This window comes from Cavia porcellus, unplaced genomic scaffold (genome assembly GCF_034190915.1).
Source record: "Cavia porcellus strain 051 isolate PalLab524CR breed Dunkin Hartley unplaced genomic scaffold, mCavPor4.1 scaffold_61, whole genome shotgun sequence".
NCBI classification, from domain to species: domain Eukaryota; kingdom Metazoa; phylum Chordata; class Mammalia; order Rodentia; family Caviidae; genus Cavia; species Cavia porcellus.
In genome coordinates, this window is record NW_026947544.1 from 1472482 (window position 1) to 1495405 (window position 22924).

Genomic DNA, 22924 nt, shown 5'->3' on the forward strand with positions numbered 1-22924 from the left:
TTAGGCCTTCAGTCTCAGACTGCACCCCCCCCCCTTGACTCACCTGTTCTGAAGCTTCCAGCTTCTTGGACTGAAGAGCATGTTCCTCTAGAGATCCCAGTCCATGGTGTCCTTTACCATGACATTAGATAAGGAGCAAAGCAAAACTGAGTGTAATGTTACCATAATGGAAAATAACTCAGAACAAAATACAGAAACATGGGAAGCATTACATCAAAAGCATCATAGTCTCCTTTTATCTTGCAGACACAAATATTTTAAATTTATAACCTACTTTTATTGATGATTTGCATTTCTTGGGAAGTAGTTATAATTTTAAAAACCACATCCAGGAACAAAATATATTCTGCAGCTGGTTGTGACCCCTGCCTTCTTCTAGCTACAATAATAGATTCACTATGAGAAAAAGGATGCAAAATATTCATTAATCATTTTTGCATTTACTGCAAGGTGAAATGGTGGCATTCTTGACATATTGCTCGGCTACATATATTAGTAGAATTAATTTCATCTGGTTGTAATTTGGCATGATGGAACTGTCAGAGAATTTACCACTACCAATTTGACTGGTACAGGTGGATGACATATTTCTGTGGGACCAGGTTTGAGACGCTTTTTTCTCATTTCCTTTGTGATTTCCTCTGAGGGAATTTTTTGAAGGGAGGGTTGGCTTTGGTTTTGGTTTGTTTAGTTGTGTTGTTTTTTTTTTTTGTTTGTTTTGTTTTGTTTTTTTTTTTTTTTGAGGCAGAGTCACATAGTGTATACTTCAGGCCAGCCTTGACTTCAGAATGTGTGGAAGCTCTCCTGCCTCAGCTTCCAGATTGCTGGGATTACAGCCATGTACCACCATTGCTCATACATAGTGAGGTGGTCAGAACATCAGTTTCCCAGCTTCAGATGTGCAGTTTGGGGATGGCTGGGTCTTTCATCCATTTCTTTCTGAGGAAAGCAGTCACTTAGTATCTTCCTGGGCAAGCCAGGAATTTGGTACCATGCTCTCAGAAAGTGACTTGGAATGGTCACTAATACAAGTCCTGTGCCATTGCCCATGGTGGAAACCCAGGTGCGATGGTTCTGTGTTCACCCCTAATACTCCAGAGTGGGACAGGCTTCAAGTAGACACTGTGGTCTTCTAGAAAAGTTGCGACCTTTATTCCCAGAGACACAAAAAGTATGCCCAGAACAAGCTTCTGAGTCACAAAAGACCAACGCTCTGAAAGCAGAATCACATCAGGGACCTCCTCTCCACAGCTCTGTCCACGGGCACTGAAGCCCATAGCACTGGATTCTCCCTGGAAGTGGATCTCAGGAAGCAACACCTACATGCTTGATACTGCACAGGTGTCCCAGTACCAGGAGAAAGCAGAGGCCCAGCCCTGAGCAAATCCATGCCTTGGTGGCTGCGGACAAAAATGGCGAGCACTGGAAAGAAGCATATGGGAGCAGGATAGCATATGCCTTGCCATTAAAGCTGGAACTTGATGCTTTGACATTTTAATGGCAACTCTTCCCTTCTCTGGGATCACGCCTCCTTTCCTCATTTTATTTTTATGCATATTAATTGCACAAATGGATGGAATTGGGTATGACACTTTCCTACACTCACAGAAAAGGACTTGGGCATCCTCACTCTCTCGCTCTTCCCCTTTTTGCTTCCATTTGTTCCCACTTCCCTCACAGTCTCGCTTCTGCTTTCATATCAGCTTTGTTTCAGGTGTTTCCAAGATTTCATATAGGTAGGAAAATGTGCAAGACCACTTGTTTGGAGTCTGGCTTACATCACCTAACACGATGATTTCTAGTTCCATTTACTGAGCTGCAAGTGATGTAATTTTGTTCTCCTTTATGGCCGATTAATATTCCACTGCTCCCTGCAACACAGGTCCCTTCCCCCTTCACCAAAAGCCCCAAACCTACAAAAGTGACATTTTGAACAACTGCAAATTGCCCAGGAATTCTCCACTGAGTCAAGAAGCAGGAGAGCAGTCAGGGATGGCGAAGGACAGGTGATCAAAAATACAACCAAGATCAGAGGACAACAGGCAACCAAGGAGACGGCAGACACCCGTGGGAAGGCTGCAATTCAGAGACAAATGGATGCGGGCGGGTTTCAGGTCACCCAAGAGTCACTACAGTTTCCTCCTCTTCCTGAAAGTCTTCATTCATTATGGAGTTCTGGGCATTAAACCTCATGCAGCGCATCAGTTCCTGAACCCACAGACTCGAGTTAAAACAATCATAGGAATGATTTACTCAGGTGTTTCACAAAATTCCAGCTCTTAGGGTGGCTCCTGTGAGTGTCAGAATGGATCCTCCACAAGCTTCCAAAGTGACCACTTGAATGCACTGAGGTGAAACCAGGAGAGGTTCCTTTGCTTCTTCTTGGTCACATCCTTAACCCAGGGATGTCAAATGTGACCTTTGAGTGATGTGTCCCAGACAAATGCCCCCTGACTCTTCCTGAGACATTTTCTACTAGGGATGATCAAATAGATGGTGAATGTTTAAATTTAACAAGTATTTAAGGTCAGGCGTCGTGGCATATGCCTGAGTGTCCAGCACTCAGGAGGCAGGATTGCCGTGAAATCAAGGCTAGTCTGGGCTACATCATGAATTTGAGGTCAGCCTTCACTGCATAGTGAGACCCTGTGTCAGGAAAAGAAAATTACAGTAAAAGACACATTGGATGAACCCCTTCAAAAGTCCCACAACCACCCTGGGATTTGAACACACTGTATTCTTCTGAACATTTTCTGCAGCAGTTCTGGAATTCTATTTTCCTGAGCATCCTTCTGAGGTGTGATCAAAATACAGTAAGGCTGATGCCAAGCACCAGCCAGGGAAGGGCAGGCTTGCCACAAACATGACACCAAGTCCACATCTGCCTCATACACTGGATCTGGCACCATGTTACTTCCAGCTCATCCCCAAGGTCAAAATGACCAAGAAAGGTTAGCATTTCAAATCCATTCAGGACATGGAGGTAGCCACCACAGACACTGGGTGTGGGGAGGAAGAGAACCCCAGAGCTGCTGCAGATAGTGGCAAAGGTGATAGGATGAGTGTGTTGGAAGCGAACGGGAGGGTTCTGAAGAGGATTCGTGGCAGTGCATCTGGTGCACTTATAAATTCTTTAACTTAAGTCCAAGATGTCTCAATCATACAACACAGCAGCAGCTTCTGCACACGCTGACCTTGTAGACTCAGGTCTGAGGCTGCTGTGCTTTGACTTTGGGTGTTGCCTTCCTTTCATGTCCCCAGCATCCCTGACTGTGTGGCTTGGAAGTCTCCATTTCCTCCTTGTCCTCTGAGTTTCTGAATTTCTGAGGAGGGGACATTTCAGAAACAAGCTGCCACCATGCTCCTAGAAAACCAGAAATTACATCCTTGAACATTTTTACAAAAATATTTCATACCTTCTCTTTTCCGTTTTCATTTTTATTTTTCCTTCCCTTTTCCCTTTCTGCTATTATTCAGCTGGTGGGTTTGCAGCATGGTTCTGACACTGAGTATGCCTATGTTATCTTTTTTTCTCCTTTACCCTATATCTCTTTGCTGTTGATGCTCACAAGCACCATTTTTGGGTCCGTGCCTAGTACTATTGTACTAGGGTTTAAACATGGGGTCTCGAACTAATCAACATTCCCATCCTCTTTAAAATTTTATTTTAGATAGGGCATCACTAAGTTGCCCAGCCTGGGTTCCAATGCAAGATCCTCCTGACTCAGCCTCCTGAGGAGCTGGGATTACAGCATGGACCCCATCTTCTTCCCCACACCCTGCTGTCTTCATCCTTTTGTTCTTCTCTCTGGGAAACTCCTGAGGAAGTGAGCCCCTCTGTGATGTCCATATCCCTTGGCATGTAAAGGTCTACAGCAGACCTTGCCTTGGATGGGAGACTTGCTAGAGTGATCACACTGGCCTCTGCTAATGTGGGTGTCCAGCTGTCCATGCAGCGGGAACAGCCTGCGCTGAGTTTGTTTCGTGGTTTCCCTGTTGAAGGATCCTAGATGTTCTTTGGAGCTGTGATGCTGTGGTCATTCATTTGTGTGGACATGAAGCAGATGCTCACAAGCACCATTGCTGGGTACATGCTTGTTTATGGGGTTGGATTTTAGAAGACTTTTAAATGCTAAACTGAAGAGGGTTTGGATTTTACTTAATTACAATGGAAAATGTTTGGTATCTGGATACAATAAAAGTATTATAGTGTGAAAAAATAGTAGTGTCGTGAGGTATGGGGACTCAACTGCATGTGAGGAGTGTGACCTGTCCCTGTCATCAAAGAGTGGGAAGCAGGAAAAAACAAATGGGAGAGGAATGCAGATTTAAATAGATCTAGGGAGCAAGGATCTCAAGGGTCTTACAGAGTATATTATGTGACTTACAGAGTATTTCCTATGACTTGGAGAGGAATACCTAACCCCTGCAATTCTTAAATAAGGAGGTGTTTCATTTGGCTCACAGTTCAGGGGCTTCAGTCCACGGTCAGCCAGTTCTGAGGCAGAAAGGGTGTAGCAGAAGGGCCTGGTGGAAGACAGCTGCTCCCCTCATGGTGGACAGGAAGCAGACAGAAAAGAAGGGAGCTGAACACAAGAAAAACACCCTTCCCACAGTGCATTCTTCTGACCAGATCCCATCTCCCAATAGCACAGTTGGCCACGCACCACCATGAATTGAGCAGTGCTGTGATCCGGGCCCTGCCAAAAGCCTCCGTGCAAACACATGTAACTGGGAAGCATTTTAGATTTAAACATAATACACCCTTAATGCCACCACTAGCGGAAAAAAAAAAAAAAAGAAAAACCTCTGGATCTCATCAGCCCCCAGAAAAGCAAACTACCCCAGAAACTAGTTGTGTTTCAATGTACTTTTACCAGCATGTGCAGGTAATGTTAAAAATGTCTCTGACGAAGAACATTCACAGCACAGGTAAGAGCAGACAGACATTGTCCACCTAATTTTTTCCTGTCTGCAACCCTCATGTACTGCTTTTAATAAAATAAAACATGATGTTTTTCTGTGGATAAATGGTGATTTCCCCCTAATATATTCTAATTCAAACTATTTTCAGAAAGCCTGATTTGAAAATTGCTCCCATCGCTATAAAAAGCCCATGTATTTTGAGAATTAAAAGATGAGAAACAAGAGGGAAAAGATAGTTCAAAAAAAAAAAAATTCCAGTCTGTCTGGTTGCAACTCAAGCCAAGAATCTAATGTCCTGAGAAAATAATTCACAGGAGCTTTAGAAAGAGCAGAACCCAGACAAAAATAAACCTCTGGCAAATGGAGTCTGAACAAGAATCCATCAGAAAAATCTAATTTGAAAAATATATCATCGCACCTGTACATCTTATTTGGGGTTCTTTAAAGGAAAATTACTATTAAATCTTTGTAAAGAGCCAGTCCAGCATTATCTCTCTGTAGGTTTTCATCATAGGGCCATAGCGTATCTATTTGGGTATCTGTTTTGTCTAGGTTCTTGTTTTCCTGTGGCTTTTATTTTTAAGGGCTGTTTTTCTAACAAAACCTTAGGGGTAGAGAGCGACACCCCCACCCCCATGTGATTTGTTTCCATTTTTACTGCTCTGGAAAGCCAGTGTCAGAGAAAACACAAAAGCAAGAAAAATAAGCAAGGAGGAGAGGACAGCTGCAGAACTTCCGTGCTTGGTGTGTGAGCCAGGGCCAGCTCTTGGTTGAGATGCAGTCACATAAAACAAAGGGTGACCCCAGCCTCAAACCATGGATCCCTGACTCTCATGGATGCTTCTCTCCGAGGCTTTTGCTTTGCACACTCTTGGCCTCTGCTTCCCCTACAAGGGACACACTGTTCTCATCCCACAAGGGGACACTGGGTCACGCCCATTGTCACAGAGCCTTTCAAAACTCCAAGCCACTTCCCACCAGGATAAGTTTTATGCATCTCAGAGCACCTGGGAGCTCTGGCTTTCTTTTGACACCAACAAACAATCTGCCTCTTTTCCTAGGCAGCCAAGGCTAGGAAGAGTTGGGACCCAAGCCAGCTGTGTTTTTCTTGTCAGTGTTCACTTTTTGCAGCACCAGGGATGGGACCCAGGGCCTTCACACTATCTACATCCTGCTTATTTGTATTTGTGTTTTAGTTTGATACAGGTACTTACGAAGTCACTAAATTTCCTGGGTTGGGCTCAAATTTGTAACTGTCTTGTCTCAGCCTCCCAAAATCCTGGAATGACAGATGTGTACCACTGAACTCAGTCAGAGTCCTTGATACAGAGTTTGCAAATTCTGAATTATTCAAGATCTTCTGCTCTGTGACTATACTCATTACTGAACCACCAGACAAACACTGTCAGGGATGAATGATCTGTTTGCTTCTACTGCCATGCTGGGAAGTGAGGAACTTCCAGTCAAGGAAAGCAGGGAAGCTATAATTCAAAGACTAAAACTGAGCCTACCACAGTGGTATCCACCTATCTGGGATGCTGAGGCTGGAGAATCTGTTGAGCCCAGAAACCTAAGTCCAGCCTGGGCAGCATCATGAGACCCCATTTCAAAACAGTAAAAATAAAATAAAGCTTAAAAATGGTTGTGTATATAAAGGTTTTTAAATCTTTCACCTATTAAACAAGAACATAATTTTAAAATCACTTTCATTCTTTTTCCTTTTTCTTTGAACCCAGGGGCATTCTAACACTGAGCTCCATCCTTGGACCTTTCTAAATTTTATTTGGAGACAGGGTGTCACTAAGTTTCCCCAGCTTGCCTGGAACCTTGCCATCCTCCTGCCTCAGCCTCCAGGGCAGCCGGAATTACAGCTATGTACCATCACTCCCAGAACAATGTGACCAGAAGCAGATCCTATTTAACATCCTTGAAGTTGCTGTTTTGGAACTCATGCTTTTAAAACCCGATTCCTTGTTCTGGCCCACTGACCAGCTTGAGGGGAAATGGGTCTGGGTTTGCCAAGCACCTTCCCACATCAGCAAGAGCACACATGTCATTTGCCATGGTGGTGCAATGACCTTCACTGGCTGGGATTCACCTCTGGGGTCCACCACACCCTGAGGCTCAAATGGCCCTGCACACCCAATGGAAAACAGCAGAAACAACCATGTGTGACTTCTGAAAAAAGCCGCCAACACCTGACACACTTTTACCTTGGCTTTTGGGCCACCCATCTTAGAAGATATTGGCCGCCATGCTGTGAGGAGAGATCCAGCTAGAGAGACACAAATGAGACCCTCTTTCCTCAGCTGTGTCTCCCTGTGCTCACAGCCCTGAGTGATGCCTGAGACCCCCAAAGTAAAAGTTATTCCTGGCCCATATAGACACAGAGGGAAGAGAAACCATGGCCTCTGTTTTAGGCCACAAGATTTGAGGGGTGATTTATTATACAGTCATACAAACTGAGACACACACATACATATACCAAACATGACTCATAAAACAAAGGACTCAGCTCTACTAGAAAAAGATGTTTTGCCAAATCTCAGACCTGGTAGAGCATTACTTAGTAAATTAGATACTATGACTTCTTTTCCTTATTCATAGTTTTTAAAGTTTCCAAACATTGAATGTGGATATTTCCATACATCAGGTTAAGTGTTGTTCTCAGAGCCAATATATCTCGCCCTGTCAAGTTGCTTTTTCTGGTTATATTCTTGGAAGAGTTTTGCCCTATAATAAATTACAGGACATTATCGCTGTAGTTCAACATGGTGGAAGGCCAAATCGGAGATGCTTATCCTAATGGCCACTTCCTTCTTCTTCTCGGATTATAACTTTTCTTCCTTTCCCCCATGCACACAAAGAAAATTCCAATCAGCTCCTCTCATGTTATCAATGCCCACCCGAAGCCCCACATCTGCTCAGAGGTCACTTATACCCCACACCCTCATATCCAGTCAGAAGAGAAAGCCTAACCATTGCTGGCTGTAGGGTCCTCTCCACGTCCTTTAAATAAAAAGGCCACTTTTACTTTTTCTTATATCCTGCTCGTTTATTGCATTTGAAAACTATAATTCTGATAAAGAAAGTAGAGAAATGCCATATGCTTCCCCCAAATTTTCCTATAACTTTCTAGAGAGGGATGCCAGAAACCTGTGTGAATTATGCAATTGTTATGTACTGTTTAATGGACAAAAAATAGGAACTAGGTGGAGACAGCGTAGGCCACAAGTTAATTTTTTCCTAGAACATGTGGAACAAGATATTAAGCAGTTTTTCTACACTGGAGATTGAATGCAGAGCCATACATACCCCCTCTTTATCTTCATTTTCAGACGGGATCACAATAAGCCTCTAAACTGTCCATTCTTAAACTTCTGAACCTCCTGCCTCAGACATCAGAGTGCTAGGATTACAAGTATGGACCACCTCTCCTGGTTTAGAGGCTTTTTTGAGGTAAATTATTAAGGTCCAGCCTTGAGATAAAAATTTAAAGTATTCCATAAAATATTTGCATCGGTGAAAGATTAAACTCAAGGTTGTGTTTCTTGGCTCTATGTGTGAGAGGGGTTGCACACTAAAAGCTATATCATGAATATAACTCTACTGGGTAGACCAAATCCTTTATTTTTAAGAAATAAATTGTTTCTCTGGCTACGCAGAGACGTTCTGCAAGCCAGACATTCTGCATTTGTTGTTTCTTATGATTATTGTACCAAGAGGAACTTCTTATCAATTCTTTTAGTCAAATGGATGAAGCCAGTCACAGAATGAAACTCAGGAGTGCTTACAGCAAAATTCACAAAAGTGTTTGAGGGAGGCCAGAGTTCAGGCTCCCAAAGAGAATGCAGTTATCATGAGGCATAACCTTTAAAATAAAAATGAAAATGCTTCCCTCCTGCAAATTCCCAAGCATGCAGATCTGCCTCTTGCCATCCTGGGAATCAGCCAATTGTAATGTTCCCCTCACAGTGCCCTCAGCCACCTGTATCTCCGTCCACAGTGCCACCTTCTCTCCACAGGACCCTCCATCCATGTAGCTGTGGGTGCCCAGTGTTTAATCTGTGAACCTCACTTTTGGAATTCATGCCTGCAGTGGCATACAGAAGAAATCTTCTCATTCTATTATGGTCCCTGGTCAAGAGGAGAGGAGAAAGACCTTCCCCCTTGCCGCCCACCTGCCAACCAATGGGATGGAAATCAAGACAGAGAAGTTGGAAATTCATTTTAAGTCCTGTTTTCGTGACTTTCCAAGTGATGGTTGGTTTCCTACATTGGGTCTGAAATTATACGAACAAAGAACAAGAAAACAAGAATCCATAAAATAGCCCTAAATTCAAGGGGTCACTTGCAGGCGAGACCTTCTGGAGGTCAGGGGAAATCAGTGTAGGTCAGAGGAAGGGGCTTTTCCTGGGGAAACACTGGCCGTTCTCATCAACTGGCGGAGAACTTTTTTTTTTTTTTCCCTTTATGTTTTTTACTTCCTTTCTCTTCAGCCAAACATACATCTCTCAGAACTGTCTTATATTTTGCCTGATTTCAGCAGCTGCATGGGAAGAAGAAAAATAATCTCCAATTTACAGAAACTAGATACAGACAACCCCTGTGGGTTTCCTTAAAATGCTCATGTTGGGAGGATGAGGCAGAAGGATCCCAAGTTCAAACCCAGCCTGTCTGTTTGGTCACACCCAAGGGGACTTTGTAGCCTGGAGCTTTTCTATCACTCCCTAACAGTGTCCTCCTTATCACTGATCTTGGTGTGAGAGGAGTGCCATGGCCTAGACTGTGAAAGCTATAAGTCCCTAAGTGGTTGGTGGAGCTCCTGGTCATCCCATGCAGGAGTCACAGTGTGCTCATCAGTCTCCAAGGGGCCCCCCATAGCAAGGCTCAGACATCCACTGATGGTGGTAGGTGGTCCCCACTTCCCCAAGGAAAAATGGTGACCATTATATGCTAGCGTGATGCCCTACGAACTGCACCATGTTGGATGTTTCTTCCTCCTCTCTAGGGTTTCTGGCCCCCACATGACTATAATGAACAGCGCTTGTCACACTCAGAGTTTTTCCACTCCAGATTGCCTGAGCAAGACCCCAACTTTCAATCCTCCTGCTTCAGCCTCCCAAGTGCTGGGATTATTGGTATGTATCACCATGAACAGCTTTTAAACCCATCTTAACCCTCTGTTCTGCTGTTCTCATGCTGTTTTTAGCTCTGTAACTCTTCCGCTTGATACCTTACTAACTCAGCAAAAGGTTCTGGTGCTTTTAGAGCCTGATTAACAAGCATAAAAAACCTAGGCTGTATGACAAGGTTTCGTATTCACAGCACAACTCAGGCTGCACTGTTTACCACACTTCTATCACCTGCAGGAAATGCAGACAAGGTCGCAGTTCTGTGATATGTTATCCTTCTGGGGACTCCCTGCACCCCTTCCCAGGTGCAGAAGCAGAAAGCACTGGCCCGGGAATCCCTCTGAGTAAATTCTCCTAGCTGTTTTATTCCCATTCTCAGCAAGAGTTTAGATTTGAGATTTGTGCCTTATGGAAACTCATACAAATAATTCCACTTAATTCAGGCTGAGCGGGCAGCGTGTGCAAACCAGGGAGCAGAATGCCTTTCGGTCCCATGATGATGTGCATGCACATTCACGGAACCTGTACTTAAAGTAACAGTTGTTTGCAATAGAGATTGATGATAATGATTTTCTCTAGTTATGGTAGTTATGGTTATACACAAATCAAATAGTGTTGTGGTCCCAATGTGCCCCCCCCCAATTAATTGCCAGGTTGAAATTTAATCTCCAAAATAATGGCACTCAGAGGAAGGGTTTCTGGGAATGTTGAGGTCATGAGGGAGGAATCTCAGGAATGGAATTAAGGTCTGCATTAGTTAGTTTTGCTGGAGCTGGAACAAAATACCTCGCAATTGCACTGCAGGGAGAAGCTTATTTCAGGTTCGGTGGGTTCAGCCCATGGTACACTGGTTCCAAGGCAGAAACATCAAGGCATGAAGGAAGGGCATGGCAGAAGAAAGCTGAAAGCCAGGAAACACAGAGGGAGACGAGGAGTCAGGGACAAGAACACAGCATTTAAGGCCACACCCTCAGCGAACACTTCCAACCACCTCTACCTCAGAGCAGCAGGGTCAGCTGTGGACTCATCAATGGACAAATCCACTCATGAATATGACGCCACATAATGCAGTCACCTTCCAAACTCTTAAGACTTTGGGAGGCAACTGATATCTATCTAAACCATAACAATGTCTTTATGAAAGAGATGCCAGACAACTCCCTGCCCTTGCTACCCTGGGGAAACAGCAAGAAGGTGCCATCTATGAGCCAGGAAGCAGCCTTCACCAGACACGGAATCTGCTATGCCTTGACCATGAACGGCTGGTATCCAGAACCACAAGTTATCTCTGTTTATAAGCCACCTCGACTATGGTCTTTTGTTCTATGAGCCTCCATGGGTTAAGATGACATATGCTGGAATCAAGTATTTCACAGTGGAATAACATGTGCACACACACACATACACACGCACACACGCATACACACAGAGGCATACACACCATCTACAATGAGGCAGTCCATGCATATGCACAGATACACATACAGCAACTGCTCTCTGCCATGGATGGTAGCATTACCTTTTAAGATCCTTGCCAGAAATCTCCAGCTAAAACAGAAGCATGACAAAACAATCAGACAAACACAGATCCTAGGACACTTAAGAAGACAGCTGGCCAAGGTTTTTCCAAGGAAGTTGGTGCCTTGCAGGAAACACCAAGGGCTAGGAGCAGACTATTTCAGTGGGAGGAAATTACTGGGTCACTGCCAAATGCATGCATGGCTCTTAATTAGACTCTAGTCTCAGGCTTTTTAAAAGATAGTGACAAGTGCAAAAAGGTTCTAGGAAACACCCAAGGGACATAGGTGTTGAGGCATGTGAAAGCCACATGGAGAGTCCCTGCGTAGTAGCCTGGGGCAGGCCTGGGACGAGCTGGCCTGCTGACATCACTAGGTTGAGACTCAGGGTAAGGGCAGTAGGAAGAGCTGTGATCCCCAAAGAGCAGTTGAGAGGCTGCTACATAAAGTGGGGGCTTTGGGGCAGTTTTCACCTTCAGGAGTCATCTACTAGTGGCAGCTATTTCAAAGGAAAAAACAAGAGGTCCCATGCAAAACTTTTAAAAGGTGGCAAGTCATTTAGAAAGCCTTGAAGTCGCATTTGGAAACCATCACCCCGATAATGCCTGCACTGGTTTATATCACAAGGAAAGTTATTTCGATGGCAGAGGATTAAACGGAATCCATTCTTAAGCTTTTTATCCACGTTTATGTATTTTACTAAAGATTTAGTATGCTGGGTAATTTAGAAGGTGCAAAGATAACAATGCTGAGCCAAGTATCTATTACATGGTACATACACATTCAGTTTTGGTTGATTTTCTTCCAGTGCAATCTCTTGACTTCTAACAATTAGTACCTGCATGAGCAAGCTATTGATTATCATCCTTTAAACTTGGACATTTTGTTTTATTTTTGAATTTTTTGAGATACTCACTATGCAGTTCAAGCTGGACTTCAGCTCACTTTGCAGCCCAGGCTGATCTCAAACTCGCAACCATCCTCCTGCCTCAGCCTTTTGAGTGCTGGGCATGCAATACCACACCCACCTTGTTTTGGTTTTTGTTGTGAGACAGGGTTTCCCTTATGTAGCTCAGGCTGGCCTCAAACTCACAGCAATGGCCCTGGGATTACAACAAACATCATCATGGCCCGGCAGATGATGGAAAATTTCTAGTGAAAAGCAAAGCTAAGGTGGATAGTCAGGCATGATTCATTGGCTGCAAAGTGGATAGGACCAAAATTGTTCCCATTTTTCCTCAATACTGAGAAGCGCTTATAACAGCCTTTAACTGGGAACCTCCTGGTATTTCAGTGGCATGTATGCTCCTGTAAGTGCCCCAGCACTCTGCTGTGGTTCAATTCCCAGCCCCAAATCTGTTTCTGCACACAGCACCAGATCATGGCTGTTTGTTACTGGAATCAAAAAGTGATTACAACTCAGGATATTTTCTGACAGCATGGAGATCAGTTCACAATGCCACTCACGGCAGTAAAAAGGCCTCACTGAGTGAGGACAGAGTTACCACTTCAACAGTTCTTTATGAAAATCCCTTTCAGGTATCAGCTATCAGAACTCCAGCCATGGTAGTTTCATCTCTCTCTTGCCTGTTAGATGACAATGCTGGTTTTCAAATGACCTCACTGAAGTGTGCCCTCCAAGTTTACAAGAGCCAGACAGAAATTCTCTGCAGTTTTCTTTGCCTCTGCAGGATAAACGATGGTCAACCTACCTTCCCTGCCTTCCCTGTAGTATGAGCCAGGAGGCACTGACACAAGCCTGGACACACAAGAGCACTCATACTCATACTATTTCTTCTCATTTTTAAATTTCATTTAGTTCTGGGGTGAACTCAGGGTCTCACACGTGCTAGGCAAGTACTCTACCCCAGAGCTACATGTCCAGCCCTGTCTTTAAAGGGGGGAGGGGGGGGAAGAAAAGGCTAGGATAAAAAAATCAATCTAAGGCTGGGATACAGTTCAGCAGCATAAGTGCTTGCCTGACAAGTGCAAGGTCCTGAGTTCAATCCCCGATACAAAAAAAAAAAAAAAGACTAAAAGGCATCATAAACCAGTGGCATGCTGATGCACACCTGTAATCCCAGGACTTGGGAGGCTGAGACAGGAGGATCACTACAAGTTCGAGACAAGCCTGGGCTACTAAGCAAGCTCAGAGCCAGCTTAACTAGCATAGCAAGACCTTGTCTCAAAAAGACTCCCCAAAAAACCAATCCAAACAATACTTTTCTATATGGTAGTTGAACTATCTTGCAAAGCCAAATTTTCCATTTAGAAGTATACTCTTCCTCTCTTCAAACTGAGGTGAGGTCACACACAGCTGCACCATTTAAAATTCAGTATACCTTTACTGGTGCTTGGTAAGGGGCATCTTTCATATATCGTCCATGGCTATTTTCTGCTACAACCGAGTCAAATAGTTGAAGAGCTATTAACGACAGCCTAGTGCACCCACTGCAGACAAAGTTCACTCCCTGCTTGAAGTGGTAGCCTCTCACAGAGGCAGTATACACATGGCATGTGCCATCCGAAAACTTTTAGGAGCCATCTTTTAAAAAGACAATGTGGGGAAAATTACTTTCCATGATGCATTTTGACTCAACAGAGTGATGGGTGGCTCGATGGGGAGGTTATGACCTGAGAGGGATTCCAGTAGACAACCATGCAGTGGTGTGAACAGCAGGGCTCACTTACACAAAATGTGGGTGTCACATGGTCACAGGGGATGGGGCTCACAGGAGACTGCCACCTTATACCAGGGCCAATGGTGGTGGCCACATCATATGCAAAATAAGGTAGAACATGAAAAAGTACTAGTGAAAGACATTTCTAACTTTTTCATTTGAAGTCCAGGAAGCCTGGTGGGTCTCAGGGATAAAATCAGCAAGCCACCAGTCAGCAGCTCCGAAGGTTGTGCATCTGGTAAGCGGTGGGTACCTGGGCAGTCCTGGCCCAAGGAGCCAGGAGACAAAGGGGTGGACAGTTCCCAGCCAGCCGCCAGCTTCAAAAAAAGTGAGGCCACAGTGAGATGCGATTGTGGTGCCTTCTGCCCATTCATCATGTTTCTGAAATTCAAAGGTGTTGTGTCTGCGAAATCTCAGGCTCCTGTGTCTTCCAGCTCATCAGTCCAGACCCAAGCCAGAGGCAGCAAATGCAAGACAGGATGGTGAGTGTGCAGTGCAAACTCATGGGCTCAACCTCGAGTACCAACGGCATGCAAAAGAAAAAATACACAAGAGAAAGTTTTGACTCCCCGAGACCCGAGGAACCCCTAGCAAGAAACACAGGCTTGACACCAAAAGTCTCTGAGTTCACTGCAAGTAATTTTCCCTACTCATCTCTTCTTTGGCTACAGGAAATACAGGGCAGCCCTTGGGAGCACTTGGATGCTGGGAACCAGGGGCCTCCAGTCAGCTGAGGCAGTGGAAAAATTTTTTATTTTCCCCAACATTTCCAGTATTGAGCATTTAACCCACAGTCTTCACACTGAACTACATTCCCAGCACATTTTTTACCTTAAAATGGGGTCTCACTAAATTGCTGAACAGATCAGGCTGGGCTGGCACTTGAATCCTCCTGCCTCAGCCTCCAGGAATTCTGAAACTATAGGCGTGGGGCACCAGGCCCAGCTCCAAAGCCTCTTTCTTTGGCAAGCAGTGAGTTGCCTGGCAAAGGCCACATAGTCAAGGTTGCCCACATGACTGGAAGAAGCGAAGAGACCTCTGACACCAAGGAGAGAACAACACAGCAATAGCTGCAACAAGAAATTTCTCTTTATCCTGAGAGCGCAGTAGGGAGAAACTTTCGCCTGGCAAGGACAGGAAGGTTTCAGTCACAGGCCTTTTGGTCTCCTTTCTGCCGTGTCCAGGCATAACACCATGTTTGGTTGTTAATGACCAGCCTGTGCAGAATGAGCACCTCCTGGGTGGCGCACTTTTTCAGCAATTAAGGGAAAAGCTGCTGTGCACTAACTGAGGTCAAATGAACCCTGCGACCCAGCCAGAAGAGAAAGCACCCACCCCATCCAGAGTGGCCGAAATTCTTTCTCTTGGTAGGATTTCTCTTACTTCCCCTTTCAGCCCAGAATCAGGGCACCCATGAGCTCTGGAAGCCTTGGAAAGTGTGCGGGGTCCGGGGAGCACTCAGCCACTTCTCAGGAGCCCTGCATTTGGAAGGTTAGCACTGAAGGAGGAGGCAGATGGAGGCAAGGAAATAGGACCAGGAAGCTGTGGGACAAAAACTGAAGCAGACAGAGAAAGGAGGACTGGGTCAAAGCCTCAGGAAGATAAAGGCCGGCCGCCCAGGGTGCTTCTGGCATCAGCAGCTCACACAGATGCTGCACTAAGAGTGTCAGATACCCTGTACCCTCTGATGGGTGAAGGCATGGTGCAAAGAGCATCAGGGTGGACTCAGTGCTGGAATAGAAGACACCCAGCTGTAGCTATGAAGGTGGGGTATGCTGCATGCAAAATGCGAGATCCCATGTGGCTCCAGTCACTGAGTGACCGCACTCACTCAGGTTTGTCCTCCTGAAGGTCAGAAGTGTGGTGGAAGTGTGGTGGTCTGTGAAGAAAAAACCAAGGAGGTAATTTTTTTTTTTTTTTAAAACAGGGTCTCCCTATGCAGTTCAGGCTGGCCTTTGGCTCACTTTGTAGACTAGGCTGGTCGCAAACTTGCAGCAATCCTCCTTCCTCAGCCTCCCGAGTGCTGGGATTACAGGCATGCACCAGCACTCCACCCAAGGAGGTGATTTTCTTGTAGGTTTGCAGCACTGGTAGTTAGAACAGGATGCCAGGCAGCTGCTTCTTGGGTAATAACTAAATCGCAAAATCGTACGCATCTCTGGACTGCACTTCTATATCTATAGACTGATAGGATTATATCCAGAAGATGAGAAGTATAAAACAAAAGAGGTCTTTATTCTGAGAACACTGAGAGAGAGAACCACACCCCCTGCCCGCTGGAGTCTGGCTGTCTCTCTGGCGGACATATGGCATCGGGGGTAGTAAGTAGCCTCGGTTTGGGGTGGAACCTAAGGGGCATCAGGGATGCACGGGTAGCCCATTGGTCCTAGGTTTGGCGCCATAGCTAAGTTCCCAGGGGTGGGGAAGATGGCGTCACAAGTAAATTCCTAGGGATGGAGGAGACAGGAGCTCTTTGGTTCCTCCTTTAAGGCTTCACCAGCTACAGTGTCCTGTCTGAGCCAAAACCCTTTCACAGACCATAGGTCCCAGTAAAAAGCAAAAGAAAATCTGGTGTGGTGATGCACACATTAATCCCAGCATACAGGAGCCTGAGACAGAAAGGTCAGCACACCCAGTACCACCAAGGAAAGAGAGGGAAAATGAGAAGGAGGGAAAGGAGAGAGAAATGCTGTTACTCCAACATTAAAATATAATTTTTATTTCTGCCAATAGAGGCCAATAACCCGGTAAGCCTGGATTATTTTTTCAGCAACAAGCATTAGAAATCCAAATCATATGAGACTAAGAAAACAAAAATTTGATGCATATAAAAGAGGTTACCTTCAGGCTCCGCTACATCCAGATGCAACAAACAGGACTGGGTGAGGATCCTCAGTATTCCTCATCACCTTGCGGTCACCTTCATTTTCAAGGAGCGATCATGAAGGCACAATTTTGTCATCACCAAGTTGCCTGCACTGTCTTAGCAACCCTGGTGAAACAACAAAGCTGAACAAAACTCCATTAGTCCCTAGACCTAGTCACACACACACACACACACACACACACACACACACACACACGCACACGCACACGCACACACGCACACTCACATGCGCAGTCACGCGCGCAGTCACGCGCGCGCTGCAGCTTGCGATGTTCCAGGTTAGGCCTCCTCAGGAGTGCAGGGGCACTTTCCGGGGTGAGGGGGTCAGCGGAGAACCAACTCCTCTACCGGCCTTGCTGAGGGCCCTCGCCAGGACAGCGTGGCCTGGCAGGGCCTCGAGGGCTGAAAGGACGGACAAAGTGGCCTGAGACTGCCCCAGCGTGCCCCAGCCTGCGTTGGCCTCCTGCCTTCCGCCTCCATGATAAAAAAAAAAAAAAAAAAGAAAGAAAAAAGAAAAAAAAGCGTGGGGTTTTTTCAGCAGTACTTCCTGTTATGTTCAAAGAACACTTGGGCCGTTTTATTACTAAGCAATTGTCTCTTTTTAAGTAAAGAACCAAAAAAAAAAAAAAAAGCCCACATCGCGGCGAGGGTGAACTCGCCATTCTTCTAGCCCTTTTCTGATTTCCCATTTTCTTAAAGCCCTAATTAAGCCTTCCGAAGAGTTGGCCTAGGTTTAGTCTGCATTCTGAAACAGAAAATCCAATGTGTTAACGTTGTCTGCTTCAGCTGAAAAGGCAACTGTAAATTTATACAATCCGGGTTTCAAAAGAAAAAAAAAAAAATTTTGGCAATTTCGCATCTCAATGAGCCTGAGAAAGGAAACTGGACACCGCCCCTCCCCTTCTCCTTCCTCTTCGCTTCTTCTGCTCTCTCCTCCTCCTCTCGCATTTCCTCCTTCCTCCCCCCCCAGGTCTCCTGCCACCTGCTCCCCTGCCCCTCCTCCCCTAGCACCCATCCCCCTCCTTCCTGTTCTCGTCCTTGACGCGTTTGGGGCAAAGCCAGAGCTTCTGCCCTCCCAGCATCTCTTCCCCTGCCCCGCGGCCCCAACTGGCGCGCTGCCCCTCGGCACACTGGGCGGGGCTGGGGCGCCAGGCCGGCCGCGGTCACGTGGCCCCACCGCCTCTGGGCGGGGACTGGGCGCAGCTCTGCCTGTTCTTTGTTCTGAGGTCACCCGCGCCCCGGCTGGGAGGGAGCTACCGGGGTCCTTGGAAGAGCTGCGCATTAGCGCTCTGCCCCCACCCTGGGCCGCAGGGTGCAGGGATGCGGTGTGGTGCGTCTCCATGCTGAGATTCCCCAACACTGCTAGGCAGGGAGCGATGAAGATCTGCAGAACCCCGGGGATCCCTGAGGAGAGAGGACGTGGACCATCGAGGGACTGGGGACAGAGGGTGGGGGGACGGAGAGAGAGGATCTGAAAGGGCGTGCACAGCGCTACCTTGGGGAGCATCAGAAGTTGCGGAGGGAGGATCGCGCCTCAACTTCACGGGCTGTGTGTAACGGGTGGGCGCAGAAAGTAAGGGTCTACACTTTCTCCGCACCACGGGCTCCCGCAGAACAGTTGGAGAACTGCCGCAGGGTCCCTCTGCCCATCTGAGCCCAAGATCTCCTTGCGCGCATGCACTGCCCCGACCCTTCTGTCCCCTTCCTACCGCTAGTTGTGATCCTGAGAGGGAGCAGGGTTTGGCGCGCTGCGGAGGTGAGAGCCCCAGCGACTCCGCGCTGAAGGACGCCAGCCCTTCCCGATGTGTGACCGAGCAGGGGCGCTCTGCTATCCACCGAAGTGAAACTTCCCGCGAAAGCCGAAGTTAACATTGCCAGACGCGGCATGCCCGTCGTTTTTCTTGGTGCAGGTGGGGAGAACAAAAAACAAACAAGTAAACCAATAATCTCCATACAAAACGAGAGTTGAGGGTAGAGGGAAGACGAATCCAAATTTGAGTTCACGCTCCGTGACTAGTTGGCATTGTGATTTGGTTACCTAGTCTCAAAAATATTTTCTCTAGGTCATCAGATACTTTTCAGTAGTACCTGGGCTGAAGGCTCAGAAAGCTGCTGGGTAAGGGTTTTCCAGGCCACAGGGTAGTTAAGTAGGTAGTTTCCCTAGCGCCAGGCTGGGGGACAGCGGAACACAAGCCTAGTACTCAGGCCAGGGATGCTATTTTCAGCCCGCAAGAATGGAAAAGAAATAACAGTGATGCTCAGCTGTGTCATTAGTAACCTCAGTGTGACGTCATAGTTAGCGTCCCCCTAGCCTGTGAGTGAGCCCTGTTTGCTCTGCCTGCTCTTGAACAAGATGTGATTCCCTATGTAGATCAGCTGGCCTCTCCTGCTGGGAATAACAGGCATGAGCCACCACGTCAGGCGATTCCAATTTGTAATTTTCTAGAGTCAAAAGCAGAAAACATCTGCCAATTCTTAGGCCAAGAGCTGTGTCCTTTGGGACTTCAGATTCCTCAGGAGCACCACCAACTCCTGATATCCCAGGGTCCCCTCAGCGCTACCTATCTGGCTCCCCATGTGCCCCCGGAAGCGGGGTGAGAGTGGAAATGGCCCCTTCCCTCCTGGTCTCAGCTAAGTAGGGCACTCTGTGTTTATCCACCAAGCACGTGTTACTTCAGTAGGGAACAGAAAAACCAGAGATGTGACAATACACAGATTTCACAGGGCATCCCTGATCTCTCAGGAATAGTCACATAGAAGTTTTTGGTGGTGGTGGTGGTTTTAATTGACAAATGTAACATTGTCAGTTGCAGATATGAGCTACCTGGATACACAAAACGTAGCCTATCTATACAATGGGATGGGACTGGAAAGCCCTCAGAAGCAATTTCTGAACTGAGTTACAATATCACTAAGGCTTCCAGCCCAGCAAGCTACATAATAGCTGGTTCCTTAAAAAAAAAAAAAAAAAAAAAAGATATATATAGATCACTAGTTCCTCTGGTATGAAACACCCAGGAAGGCCTGCAGAGACAGGAAATGGATTAGTATAGTAGCTAGGGAAAGGGATGGGTCGGTTGTGACCACTTCATCCCTGCCCTTGGCCCCAGCCTTCTGGCTTTGTCCCTGTCACCATCCCCCATTCCTGTCCCCACCTTCCTGGCCTTTGCTCTCCTCCTCAGGGGCTTCCAAGACTCCCCAGGCCAGATCATCTTGCCAGGGTTGCTTGAGCTTCATTTAGTACAGTTGGTGCATTTGTGGGGTGAGGTAGGAGGTTAAGTCTCACTTTGCTAGTGTAGCTCTGTGACACCTTCTACCCAGAGAAATGCCCACACATGGGGAGAAAAATATACACAGGCCAGGAAAACACAGGACTCACACCACACACTTGTTTGCACACAGACACACACATCTGACGAAATCACACTCCTGAAATAATCCTTTCCCTTGCCATATATGACACATTGTCACTTTCTTGTTTACCCATTTTCTTTCTTCCTTCATTTTTATGCTAAAGCTCGCCAGCATCCCTGCAACTGGATTGGCAAACAAGGAGGTTTTGCCTTAGAGAAACCATTGCCCTGAGCCTGCATATGGTCAACAGCCTGCAGAGGATGTTAGGCAATGTCTGGAGACTTTTGGGTGTCACAGTCAGAGTGGGGATGGCCAGATGTGCTGGGCAGAGCTCAGAGACGCTGCTAAAGGGCAATGGGCAGTACCTGCCCTGTGGGGGATCCAGGGGCTGGGATCCAGACCTCATCCGTCAGGCCCAGAAATGGTCCTCAGGCAGCTCACCCAGGCTGCCAGCCTTCTGCCCGGCATCCCCACTCCTGTTTTGGATTTCAGGTTTTCCTAGAGTTTGGAATATCTCCATGTGTACTGTATGAGGTACCTGGGGCAGGGAGCTGAGTCCGAATCCCTTTGTGTTTCATAGAGACTCGCTACAAAGAGGCTGAAGGTGGTCTTGGACACTCACTGTAACAATTTCATGTGTGAAATAAAGTTTCCTGGCCTGGAGATGCCCATTGTGTTGGAAGTTGCAGATGTGAAGGCGTCTGAGACTTCCTGTTTTCTCATCAAGGAAGCTATGCAAGTCCCCATGGATATTAGTATCCCAGGCTCAGGCCCCAGGTCCCCAAGCTCAGAATGGGGGTGGTGAGTGTCCATTCAAGCTACTCCTGTCTCTGCATTTGACCCCTCAACCCTTACCCTACTGCCCCAGCCATACCCAGAGATTCAGGGGCGACTGGTTTGGAATGTGGCTTGCAAACCTGGAATTTTTAGTGACTAAAGGATACAGAGAATAGCAAGTTTGTGACAAATTCTGCATCTGCCACCCACCTTGAAGAGTGGGTGACTCCCAGCTAATTCACCTGTCCTCTTTTAACTCGAGCTTGGCTCATTGTCTTTGGGTCCTGGATAGCACTTGTTTGGGAAGCTGTCTTGGGTAGTGGACGACCCCTGGTAGCATCTCTGACCTCTTCCCACTAAATGCCATCAGCACCTCCACTTGTCACAACCCAACCTGCGCTCAGACTGTGACAAATGTCCCCTGGGGGAGAAAGGAGAAAATCCACCCTCACTGAGAACCGGTGATCTAAAAGTGCACAAAAACGTGTTTCTGCCTTGCCAATATTTGTTGTTTTTGCTTTGAGACAGGATCTGTGAACTCACTATGGCCTCAAATTCATGGAGATCCTCCTGCCTCAGCCTCCCAATCTCTGGGATGACACGCATGTGCTGTAAGCTTGGCTTAGGGCCAAGCGGGCAGGAGTGAGTTGCACCCCCCGCTTCTTCCTGCTTCTGTGTCCTCCTGAGATTCTTATTAAATATACAAATACCCTTTGTTCTCTGTGTCGTGCTCCATGGGTACCAACCCTCCGTGCAAAGTAGGAGGAAAAAAATCTCAAAATACAAATACTTTGGGTTTTTATTTTTCTTTTGGTACCAGGTATCAAACTCACAACCTCATGCTTGCCAGGCAGTGATTTATGCCATTGAGCTAACCCTTCAGCCCAACAAGATGCAAATACTTTGACCCAAGAATCATGTTCTGCTTTTGCTTGTGGTGACACACACCTGGAATCCTAGTACCTAGGAGGCTGAAGCAGGAGGTTCACTGAAAACTCAGGGCCAGGCTGAGCTTAACCAATGTAGTTGAAGGCGATCTGTGCCACACAATGAGACCCTGTTTAAGAAACACAAAATACAAGAAAATTGAAAGACTTGCTCCTGAGAGTCTTATTTTTTTTTAATCTATTCTTGAAAAAAACACTGCTAATCTGGCGGATTTCCTCATACATGAACCCTTTGCCTGGATAGGCACAACTTTCTAAGGGCTGCTAATGTGTGCTAGACACAACACGCTTGGCTTCCCTGAATGTCTAAAATACCAGCTTCCTTGAGGTCGTGAGTTTGATCTGCAGCACCAAAAGTAAACGAAGAGATAAATAAAATACCCATCTTCCTACTTCTGCCCGCAAGTCAAGTACAAAGTGTCTCACCAGCCAGAACACCCAAAACAAGGAACTGGTCCTTGTTACCCCTGCACATTTCCCCCAGTATTTTTATTTATCACTTTAATATATAGGTATGCATTTTTTAAAGACAGGTACTAGCCATGTCATTCAAGCTGTCCTGAGCTCAAGAGATCCTCCTGCCTCAACCTCCCAGGCAGCTGAGACCACAGGGACAAATCACCTTCCTTCTTTTTTTAAAATTTGTGAATTGAAGGGTAATCCCTGTGTTTTTCTACCTGGTACCTGCAACAACTGTTGC

General features: G+C 46.4%; 1 long non-coding RNA gene across 28 annotated transcripts in view; it reads right to left on the reverse strand.

Annotated features, from left to right (window-relative positions):
* Nucleotides 1-18117, reverse strand: part of LOC134475115 (uncharacterized) — a 30263-nt gene extending 12146 nt beyond the window's left edge. For 16 of the 28 annotated variants that reach the window (XR_010046090.1, XR_010046085.1, XR_010046074.1 and 13 more), the window contains exon 1: nucleotides 44-18116. This is a non-coding gene — a long non-coding RNA (uncharacterized LOC134475115). Of the gene's footprint in view, nucleotides 1-43 lie in introns of all 28 variants that reach the window. The other 12 variants (XR_010046075.1, XR_010046089.1, XR_010046083.1 and 9 more) reach the window with 12 other exon arrangements.
* Between the last annotated feature and the right edge of the window lie 4807 nt (nucleotides 18118-22924).